Below are 11,533 nucleotides of genomic sequence, written 5' to 3'. Positions count from 1 at the left end.
AATAATTAAACAATAAAGATACCTGGAATTCCGGGCTGTTACAATTCTCCCCTACTAGAACTAGACTTCGCCCTCGAAGTCTCGCTCTGAAAATAGCTCCGGATGCTGCTCCTGCATCTCGCGCTCCGGCTCCCAGGTCATCTCCGATCCCTTCCGGTTTTGCCACTGAACCAACACCAGAGGTACCTCCTTGTTCCTCAGAACCTTGATCTTCCGATCCCTGATGGCCACAGGCCTCTCAGCATAATTCAGACTCTCATCCACCTGAATATCCTCAAATGGAACCACTGCCGACTCATCGGCTAAACACTTCCTCAATTGCGACACGTGAAAAGTGTCGTGGATCTGCCCCAACTCTGCTGGCAACTCCAAACGATAGGCTACCCGGCCTACCCTTGCAATCACACGAAATGGCCCAATATACCGGGGCCCCAACTTGCCCCTCTTCCTGAATCGAATCACTCCTTTCCAAGGAGAGACCTTCAGGAGAACGAAGTCGCCGACCTGAAACTCAAGCTCGGACCGGCATCTGTCTGCATAACTCTTCTGTCGGCTCTGGGCGGTCAACAACCTCTGTCTGACCTGCTGAATTTGCTCTGTCGTCTGAAGCACGATCTCTGTACTGCCCATCACTCTCTGCCCAACCTCTCCCCAGCAAATGGCGGTCCGACACCTCCTACCATACAACAGCTCAAAGGGTGGCATACCAATGCTCGAATGATGGCTGTTGTTGTAGGAAAACTCTGCCAAGGGTAAATACGCATCCCAGCTACCCCCGAAATCCAAGACACATGCTCTAAGCATGTCCTCAAGCGTCTGAATCGTCCGCTCACTTTGACCGTCTGTCTGGGGATGATATTCGGTACTAAAATGCAATCTAGTACCTAACTCCTCATGAAATTTCTTCCAGAATCTGGAAGTGAAGCGCACATCACGGTCTGAAACAATCGAGATCGTCACCCCATGCCGAGATACTACTTCCCTCACATATAACTCCGCCAACTTCTCTGCTGAAGAGCTCTCGCTGATGGCAAGGAAGTGAGCGCTCTTCGTCAACCTATCCACAATCACCCAAATTGCATCAACTCCTCTGGCAGTCCTCGGCAATTTGGTGATGAAATCCATAGTGATCTGTTCCCACTTCCATTCGGGAACCTCCAATGGCTGCAACTTGCCATGCGGTCTCTGGTGCTCGGCCTTAACCCTGCGGCAGGTCAAACACCTCTCAGCAAACCAGGCTACGTCCCTCTTCATACAGGGCCACCAATACTCTTTCCTCAAATCCAAATACATCTTCGTGGCCCCCGGATGGATTAAAAATTTCGAACGATGAGCCTCTCCCATCAAAGTAGTACGCGTACCGCCCACAAACGGCACCCAAATCCGACCCTGGAAAGTCATAAGCCCTCGTCCATCCGTAACGAACTCTGAAACCAAACCGACGACCCGCTCTCTCTTCTGCATCTCCGGTCGCACAGCCTCGGCCTGTGCCCCACGAATGGCATCCAACACTGGAGCTATCACGGTCAATCTCAAACATACATCTCGCAGTGGAGTACTCTCCGCCCTGCGGCTCAACGCATCGGCTACCACATTAGCCTTGCCTGGGTGGTACAGGATCTCACAATCATAATCCTTGACCACATCCAACCACCTCCTCTGACGCATATTTAGGTTGGGCTGATCCATCAAGTACTTCAAACTCTTATGGTCCGTGTATATCGTACATCGAACCCCATACAAGTAGTGACGCCAAATCTTGAGAGCGAACACTACTGCCCCCAACTCTAAATCATGCGTGGGATATCTCGTCTCATGAGGCTTCAACTGCCTCGATGCATATGCTATCACATGACCCCTCTGCATCAACACCGCACCCAGCCCCAAAATCGATGCATCACAATATACTACAAAATCCTCCATCCCTTCCGGGAGAGCTAATACTGGGGCTTTGCACAACCTTTGGCGAAGTGTCTCAAAGGAGGTCTGGTGCTCGGGACCCCATGAGAATGCAACACCCTTCCGGGTCAATCTGGTGAGCGGCACTGCGATCTTGGAGAAATCCTTGATAAATCTCCGATAATACCCTGCCAACCCAAGGAAACTCCTGATCTCAGATGGTGACTTCGGCACTTCCCAACTCATCACCGCCTCAACCTTGGCCGGATCGACCAGAATCCCTTCCTGGTTAACGAGGTGTCCTAGGAACTGGACCTCCCGCAACCAGAAATCACACTTGGAGAACTTTGCATAAAGCTTCTCCGATCTCAACACCCCAAGGACCTCCCTCAAATGCTCCTCATGCTACTCCCTAGATCTCGAATACACCAGAATATCATCGATGAATACAATCACCGACCGATCCAACATCGGCCTGCATACCCTGTTCATGAGATCCATGAACACAGCCGGGGCATTGGTGAGCCCAAAAGGCATCACCACAAACTCATAATGCCCATATCGTGTCCTAAACGCTGTCTTCTGGACGTCCTCATCCCGTACTCTCACCTAATGATATCCCGACCTTAGATCGATCTTGGAAAACCAAGATGCTCCCTGCAACTGATCGAATAAATCGTTGATCCTCAGTAACGGGTAACGGTTCTTGACCGTCAACTTGTTCAACTCCCGGTAATCAATGCACATCCGGTGTGAACCATCCTTCTTCTTGATGAACAGAATAGGTGCTCCCCACGGTGAGCTGCTCGGCCGAATGAATCCCTTCCGCAGCAACTCTTGAAGCTGCGAGGACAACTCTTGCATCTCTGGAGGTGCAAGGCACCTTAGCTATAGGCGCGGCCCCCGGAACCAGATCAATACCAAACTCCACTTGCCTCACAGGAGGTACTCCCGGCAGCTCCTCGGGAAAAACATCTGGAAACTCACGCACCACTGGAACCTCCTCAACTGATCTCGGTCTCTCGGAAGCCTCCCGCGTATCCATCACATACGCCACAAAACCCTTACAGCCCTGCTGTAAACACTACCTCGCCCTAGCGGCCGAACAAAAAGCTGATCCTGAACGGGTACCCTCGCCGTACACCGAAAGAACTCCCCCACTAGGGTCTCGTATAGTCACCAGCTGACGCTCACAGTCGATGACGGCGCCGAATCGGCTCAACCAGTCCATGCCCACAATGACACAGACATCACCCATCGCAATAGGAATCAGATCAATCGGAAACTCGACCCCGAAAATCTCTAACACACATCCCCGGAGAACCTCCGTGGCACAAATCACCCTCTCGTCAGCTATAGAAACTCTCAGAGGCCGACTCAACGGCTCACGACTAACGCTGATATGCTGACTAACTGCCAAAGATACAAAAGACCGACTCGCACCCGAGTCAAATAGCACTAAAGCAGGCACAGAGTTCACAAGGAAAGTACCTACACATAACATAACATAAGCATAACATCTCAACATCAAAATAAATACATGAAATAAAGCATACCTGCCACAACATCGGGCGCAGCGCGGACCTCCTCCGCAGTCAGCTGAAAGGCTCTCCCACGAGCCCTCGGGGCCTCGACCTTCACCGGTCGAGCCTCAGTAGCCCTGGCAGCAGGTGCAGATCCCTGAAGAAGCTGAAGGCACTCGGCCTTCCGATGGCCTGTCTGGTTGCAATGAAAGCAAACCATAAACCCCTTGGGGCAATCCCTGGCGATGTGCCCCTCCTTGCCACACTTGTAGCAAGCACCAGATCGACATGTCCCCTCATGACCCTTGCCGCACTTTCCGCAAGTGCGGCCCTTCGGACCTCCCGTCCTCGAATCGGCGGACTTAGTCCGCTTGGCTGCCGGCTGAGACTGAGCCGGCCGCCGGTCCACCCGCTGAGACTCGGCCTCCTCCCTGGCCTGGGTCTCCAACTCGATCTCGCGCTTCCTGGCATTCGCCTGAAGCTCAGCAAAGGTGTGATAGGTGGAGTTTGACACAAACTCCCGGATATCCCTCCTCAAAACACCCATGTACCGGCTCATTCGAGCCTGCTCTGTGGACACCAGCTCGGGGCAGAACATCGCCCTCTCATGAAACTTCCGCGTGATCACCGTAACCGAATCAGTACCCTGCTTGAGGGTCAAGAACTCCTGAACCAATCGTTCCCTCTCCACCGGGGGAACGTACTCGTCTCTGAACATAGAGGTAAACCTCTCCCATGTCACTGCTGAAATCTCTGCCAAAGTGAAGTTCACCGTCACGAACTTCCACCAATCCTTCGCTCCCAGACGGAGCTGGTTCAAAGCGAACCGTACCCTCAGATGCTCCGGACATGAACAAGTGTAGAAGCACCCCTCAATATCAGCGATCCACCTCATCGCAGCAATCGATCCTGCGTCCCATCAAAATCAGGTGGCTTGGTGTTGCTGAACTCCCGAAACAGCAACGAGTCACCCCCCTGTGGCCTGGCAGCGGCCACAGCTACGGTAGCTGCAGCGGCTGCAGCCTCAGTTAATGCGGCGTACCGCTCATCAAAATTCTCCATCAAGCTGGTCTTAATAGACCCAAACATCTCCGGAATCTCAGCCCAGATCGCTGCAGCCACCTCCTCATGAATCATCTGACGAATCTCCTCGTCACTCACACCACTCGTACTCGGTCTGTGGCGTGGTCCAACCAAGATGTCTCTGAAATACAACATAAAACTATCAGAGACTCCATCGAGTATAATCGCACTCGATAACGCAACCCTACTCAGTCTCCGATATCTAGGGATTCTTACTTGGGTTTCCCCCTGACCCGGTGTCTTCGGTAGTACGGGCCCAATACTACCGACCACACCGCATCAGCATTCATCCCAAGTCTTCCTCCCCAAACCCCGAATAGTGAGTACTCTACTTTTGTTATGCACTATCTACCCGCACGCTATCAAAGCATCTCATATCGGCAAACTTTCCTAGACTAAGGTATCACAAATCAGGCCACTCTAGTCCTATCATGAATACCTAGTCTTCTAGCATGGATAACATTTCATATCATATCACATCTCTTAACATAACATTGTAAGATATTTTGGGGATCTTTACCGTTCGGGCGCTGACTGATCGTACACACTGCTTCATTCTTGCTTACCACAAAATCATTTATAAAAGTTTATGCCATTATTTAAAAAGTTTTCCTCAAATCCTCTGTTTGAGTTCAGTTACGCCCGAAGGTGCACCCGAATCCCTCAAACCAAGGCTCTGATACCAATTTGTAACAACGTAAATTTCAAACAAATTTTTTCATTTCAAAATAAAGTGTTTTCATTCAAAACAAGGCATAAACATTCCATGTGTCATAACAGAATACAAATCATATGAATCCCAAGATCACAAAACATCTATCAGTGTGTACAGATCACGCCGGCGCCTTCCCACGGTCCTCGCTAGTACCTGAAACACATACACAACAACTATTAGCATAATTGTTTAGTGAGTTCCCCAAAATACAACTTACGTACATACGCCTTTCCAGGCCCTAACCTTCCGGTCCATGTGTCTCAGGGGACTTCCGTCCCTACTGGGTAAACCTTCTGGTCGTACCCATGCCAACCTTACGGTCCACATTACACGCCTTCCGGCCCATAACATAATGCCTTCCGGCCCACATAACATACATAGCACGTATAACAATTAACTTATCACATATAGCACATATATCACATATCATATCCGACCTTCCGGTCACACAGTCAAACCCTTCCGGGTACAGTATAGTGAGAAGACTCACCTCGTGAATATCGAAAACTAGCAAATCCCGAAGTCACTTGTGCTCGATCCGCCGAGCTACAATCTCCCTATAACATCATACATCTTTTATTAATACTTTTATCTTCTAAGTTTGACTATCCCTAAGAAGTCAAACATAGATCAACTCTGGTCAACGGTCAACGGTCAACTTGACCGGACTCGGCGAGTGCACAAGGGCAACTCGGCGAGTCTAGACGTATTCGTCAACTCCCTAGGATTCCTTTCTTACTCGTCGAGTGCTTCCCCTGACTCGACGAGTTCCACCTGGGAGAGTCGTGGGGCCACCCCGACTCAACTCGCCGAGTCTCAAGAACAACTCGACGAGTCCCAGCTCGACTCAGTCCACCTGTCGACCCTCTCTAACTCGTCCTGACTCACTGAGTCAACCATAACTCGGTTAGGACTACACACTGGGTGTCCTCAAGGACAATCTTCAAGCGACTCGTCGAGCCTGTTCATCAGACTCGGCGAGTCCATGCCATGCACCAGCTAAAACTGGCTTTTGCGGTCAGATCCGTTCCATCCATTCATAGATCTGGCCTTCCCAAGCTTATTTGTCACGTAAAGTCTCAGTCTTGGTTGCCATGAAATGCGTACAAGGCTTATTTTGGGGAAACAACCTCTAATATGACCACCTTAGCTTCTAACTCAAAAGGATGGACAAAAAGCTAGTCATATGGGGTCTCCTGGACCTGCTAAGGCCCAGATCTAGGTTCCATATCTCCATGGAACCTTTCATACTTCCAATTTAACCCAAGAAATGCAAGAAGAAACCATAGATTTGACACATCAGCATAAAACACGAAGTTTGGCTCTGAAAGTTACCTCAAGAAGACTCCCTTGATGAATTAGCAACAGATCCAAGCTCCCTAACTCCTCAAGTTTGATCCTCTCCCTCCTTTCTTGCAATATCACACAAAATGGTGAACAAATGGCCTCCAAATGCACTTACAAGGGCTCACAGTCGTATGGGGCTCTTAGGGTTCAAGGTGGCCACAAATGAGAGCTATAAGGTCCTTTAAATAGGGCTTAGGACCGAGAAATTAGGGTTTCATTAAACAGCGCAGACTCGCCGAGTCCATATCCTGGACTCGCCGAGTCCAGACGAATCCCGTGTCCAGAATCGCGACCCTACTCGGCGAGTCTGAGCTCCAACTCGCCGAGTCCCCTCTCAAAACACAAAATAATTAAACAATAAAGATACCTGGAATTTCGGGCTATTACAGGTTGGGTCAACTGAACCTTGTTTGAATTTGGACATCTTTAAAAACTTGGTTAGCGTTTCATACCAGGCCCGAGGTGCTTGTTTCAGCCCATAAACCGCTTTGTCTAGAATATAGCAGTGATTGGGGTACTTTTCACTGACGAATCCCGGAGGTTGCTCCACATACACCATTTCTTCAAGTTCTCCGTTTAGAAACGCGCACTTTACGTCCATTTGGTAGACCTCAAAATTCTTGTGTGCAGCATAGGCAAGGAATATTCAAACAGATTCCAGCCTAGCTACAGGAGCAAAAGTTTCCTCATAATCGATTCCTTCCTCCTGGCAGTATCCTTTCACCACTAGACGAGCTTTGTTTCTTATTACATTGCCTTCCTTGTCCATTTTATTTCTGAAGACCCATTTGAGACCAACAACCGAGGCATCTTTAGGAGCCGGAATGAGGCGCTAAACCTTATTTCTTTCGAATTCATTAAGTTCGTCTTGCATAGCTTGAACCCAATCAGAATGATCAAGACTAGTGTTTACTGTCTTAGGTTCAACTTTTGAGACGAAAGAGTTAAACATGCAGAACTCTACTTTTGAGAATAAAGAAGTTTGTTTTGCCTTTAGTTGAGATCGGGTCAAGACCTTTTCAGAGACATTACCCACAACCTGTGAAACAGGATGATCTCTAGTCCATTTGACAAGAGGAGGGTAATTTGGATCATAGGATGGATCGATTTCAGCATTTACCATCTTTTCTAATTCAGATGGACTATCATCGTCATAAAACATATCAGAATTCTCCCCCTCGACTGATGAGCTTTCAGGTGTGTCTTGACCTTCCAGTGCTACAGGAGATTCGGGTGCATTTGAGCTTTCGGGAGCTACAGTACCTTCGGGTACAGTAGAGCTTTCGGGTGCGGCTGGAGAAGAGTTCTCCCCCTCAACTTGTGAACTCGACAGTTTTGAAGAAGATGGATTCTCCCCCTCAACTGAAGCACCGTGCTGAGAAGGTCCATTTGGAACTGATTCTCCTTCACCCAGTCGTTTGGCAGCGTCATCGACGATTTGCTTCAGATGGTCAACTTTGTTTTCTGCTACATTGGCTTCTGAGAGAGTAGCCTTCTCTGGTTCATCGAATAACTCCACAAACTACTCAAACAAATTTGCAATCGAGGCTGTGACATGGCCTGTTTGAGAGAAAGTCACATAATACGTTTCTTCAATCTTCCTCGAACGCTTGTTTAAAACCCGGTATGCTTTTGAAGTAAGAGAGTATCCTAGAAAAATCCCTTCATCAGATTTAACATCGAACTTGTTACGATGTTCTTTAGATTTGAAGATAAAGCATCGTGAGCCGAATACATGGAAGAATTTGACGTTTGGCTTCCTGTTGTTGATGATCTCATAAGGAGAAAGAGTGAAACGCTTATTGAGATAAGACCTGTTCTGCGTAAAACAAGTTGCATCAATAGCATCAGCCCAGAAATATAGAGGTAGAGAAGCGAAACTTAGCATGGTTCGGGCCGCCTCACACAAAGATCGGTTTCGTCTTTCGACAATCCCGTTTTGTTAAGGGGTGTAGGGAGCTGAGAAGTTGTGACTGGTTCCTTTTTCTGCTAAAAAGTCTTCAAATTCTTTATTCTTGAACTCCAGCCCATTGTCGCTTCTGATGTTGCGAACGACTTTCCTCAGTTGCACTTCAACCTGCTTAATAAACATCTTTAGCTTGAGAGTTGCCTAAGATTTGTGCTTCAGAAAGAACACCCATGTAAAACGTGAAAAGTCATCAACAATAACAAGAATATACTTGCTACCACCAATGCTTTCGATAGAAGATGGACCACACAAGTCAATGTGAATTAACTCAAGTGGTTCAACGACTTTAGTGTTTATTATGGATGGGTGACTTTGACGACTCTGCTTCCCCATTTCGCACGCAGCACACAAATGTTCTCGATCAAACATGAGCAATGGAAGACCCCGTACATGACATCCGGTGACAAGTTTGTTGATATCCTTGAAGTTGAGATGAGAGAGTCTTCGGTGTCGCAGCCAGCTTTCGTCAGAATGTGCTTTGGATAATAGGCAGGTAGCTGGATTTCCTTTGATGGGTTTGAGATTGAGAGGAAACATTTCGCCTTTGCGCTCTGATTTGAGAATTACTCTTTTTGTTTTCTTCTCTATTATTTCCAAACCCTCATCATCAAACGAAACTTTAAGACCGGTACCTCCAACAAGCTGAGATACACTGATGAGGTTATGTTGTAGTCCTTCAATGTATGCAACCTTTCTAATCGTGAAGTCTTCATTTGTTATCATCCCATAACCTTTAATCGTGCCATATGAGTTGTTCCCGAACTTGACATTCCCTCCGTTTGGAAGAGATCAAAATTCCCTCAGCTCTTCCTTCCTTCCTGTCATGTGACGTGAGCAGCCACTGTCAATATACCATTCTTCGTTGAACTGCTCGTCACTGATAACCTGCAAAAATCAAGCAGATTTAGGAACCCAAAGTTTCTTGGGTCCACGTTAGCCTTTCACAGGAACAGGAATAGTAAGATAAATGTCAACAAGATATGTTCTTTTTATTAAAGTTGTTTCATCTTTCTTCTTAATAGTGAAAACTTTAATTTTGTTGGGATTTGTTACAGTCGGTTTGGATTCAGGTTCAGGCGTTTGGGCCTTGGAATGCTTTTGATCATTCTTGACTGAGGAAACTTTCGATTTTCCTTTCAAATCTGTTGAAGATTTTGGATTTTGAGTTTGAACAGAATTGGATTTAGAATGGGGTTGAGAAGAATTAGAATGAGAGAATTTAGACTGAGAAGTTTTCTTGACTTGAGGTTCTAAGTGAACTTTTTGTTTTTGGTCATTAGTGGGACCGAACCTAGAACCTTGGTAGCTTTTGCTCTCGGAACCGAACCTTTCCCTTCGGTTCTTATTCCTTTCAGAACCGAAACTGTCCTGTCGGTTGTTATTACTTTATTGTGGCCTGTCAGTACTTTTCTCTGATCTTGAGTTTTTGTCATGATATGAGAAATGGGCGTTTTGAGATCGCCAAAACTATTTTCGCTCTGAGAGATTCTTCTTGTATCTCAGATTCCTTTGCTGCTTCTGATCCTTCACTTGCTTCGGCTGTCGGTGAATGTTGGCTTTTTCTTTTGCTTCCTGTCAGCCGGTTCACTTTTAATAGATGATGTTTCGATTGTAGGAGTAACTTCTTCTACAGGAACTTCTTTTGCACCACTAGTACTTGGCACATCAAAGTTGTCAGGCTTGTTTAGAGGCTCTGGCACATATCTGCCTTTGGTTTTCCATGACATCCGCTCTGACAGACCAACGGTTTCTTCAGCATTATCTATAGGAGCAGACCAGAAAAATTCATCATAGCCATCTGTATTATCTTCGTTTACTATGGCGGTGAGTTCGACTGTCTGATGTTCGGTTACTCCTGTGACCTTATACACCTGATTTGGTGTTGTTCTTACCTTTTGATACACAACAGCTTTTTCTTCAAGAATCGGGGACTTATTTTGGGACAAACGAGCAAACTCCACATAATTTTCAGAAATAAGATTTTTGTGGTTTTCGGGTTCGCTCTTGACAAACTCAGAACAGTCGACTTCATCCTCTACAGAAATTTCACTCATATCATCATCCTCATTGAGCTTAGACGCGTTTTCAACATCAATTTTATTTTCTGAGCTCAAGTTGGCATTCAATGAGTCAAACTTTTGCATGGTTTCGGTCCTTAGTTTCAGTTTATCGTTTTCATCCAAAAGGTTTTTCAGCATGTCCTTATGGTCCTTGGACTGTATAAAAGATTCAATTTTGTCCAGAACATACATATAAGTCGGATTCACATCATCAGACGAAACTACACTTTCGTAATTATATGCTTCAGCATCGATTTCATCCTCCTTAAACTCAAGGAAGGGCAAAATCATGCGATGAATTTTCTGCCCTATTTCACAGTTAAGATGAAGTTGAGTGATGTTAGCATAAAGACGTTTAGCAATTAAACAAAAAACATTTCTCTGTTTCAGAAGTTTTAAATTGTCTCTTTGTAAATAAATGTTTTCGTCTTTGGATTTAATCAGCTCCGACTCCTTCAACTCTATCCACATCCTCCGTTCCTCACTCTTGGATGACAACCTGCTTATTTGGTCAGTTAGGTTAGAATTGGTGACCCGTGTTTGAGTTAAACTACTATCTAGATTTGAGATTCTCGAATTTAAGCTTTTTAATTCTTTTTCATACGAATTTTGTGGGACTTTGAAAGAAACAAAAATGGATTGTACCTTCTTGATCAATTCATCAAGCTCATTGATCTGCACACTGAGAGGTTTTGCTGTGAAGCATAGATCCTCTCGCTCCTTGGTGTCTTTATTCCCACCATCCGTATTGTATCCCCTCATTTGAGATATATCTATCACCATCAAACACTTCCCACCGCTTTCTTCACCTATTGCAACGTATGCCTTTCCATGAGATGGCTTGCTGACCTCATCATCCTCTGAGTCGGTTGACCAGACCTGCACGCCACCGAACTCATCATCCGCTGCCGAACCCTGCACAATTAAAGCATTCATT

The sequence above is a fragment of the Lactuca sativa genome, chromosome 4 (assembly GCF_002870075.4).
Source record: "Lactuca sativa cultivar Salinas chromosome 4, Lsat_Salinas_v11, whole genome shotgun sequence".
NCBI classification, from domain to species: domain Eukaryota; kingdom Viridiplantae; phylum Streptophyta; class Magnoliopsida; order Asterales; family Asteraceae; genus Lactuca; species Lactuca sativa.
Note: the sequence above shows the minus strand (reverse complement) of the source record.